The following is a 774-nucleotide window of genomic DNA, read 5'->3' as shown; positions in this document are numbered from 1 at the left end:
TAGACGATTTCACAAAAGGGGACCAAGAGCTTTCATTATCTTAGGCACAAATCTGTCAGGAGCACATACACATGCTTCAGTTTTTCCTTCATGAGGTTGGAGGACATTGTCAGCCATCCAGCCTTTAATGGGGTCTACAGCTTAGAAACGTGGGTGTCTCTGCTCAGCTGATGGGAAGGAGCAGCTGACATGGATGCCTCCAAGGTCAGGCGATTTTGGCACATTGACTGGGAGGAGACCCTTGGACAGACTCAGGACGTAACGGCTTGTTTGAGGAGGCCTCGGGGTCTGATCTGGAGAAGCTGGAGGAGGTGTTGGTTTGTGGTCATTCACAATAACCTGTGAGGTGATCAGCCCATGAGTTTAGTCTGTTCTGACTTCTCCCCCTGAGCAAACATCTCTCAGTGTAGCTGCTAACAGCTCCATAAGTGTGAGGCTGAGGAGAACATCCTTTCAATGGAGCATAAATCAAAGTTCTCCGCTGCAGCTCCAGAGCCACATGAATGTCTCACATGCAGAAAGATGCATGTCCTGGTCCTTTGACAAGGACTGTGCCAAACTTCACATGGGGGGGATTGTCAAGATAGCACCATGCCTAACTTTGCAGTGGAAATCCTGGAAAGGTGAAAGCACTCCCTGAAGGCCGTCAGCATGAAGATCCACCCTATGTCGTGATGGTCACATGTTCACAGTCAGAATACTTAATCAATTAAAATGAATCACTGAGAAATTATACATGCTCCTCGTGTTATATGTTCCCGCCTCTTTCTGATC

The sequence above is a fragment of the Pundamilia nyererei genome, unplaced genomic scaffold (assembly GCF_000239375.1).
Source record: "Pundamilia nyererei isolate P.nyererei 1_Seehausen unplaced genomic scaffold, PunNye1.0 scaffold00131, whole genome shotgun sequence".
Lineage (NCBI taxonomy): Eukaryota > Metazoa > Chordata > Actinopteri > Cichliformes > Cichlidae > Pundamilia > Pundamilia nyererei.
This window is presented reverse-complemented; position numbering follows the sequence as displayed.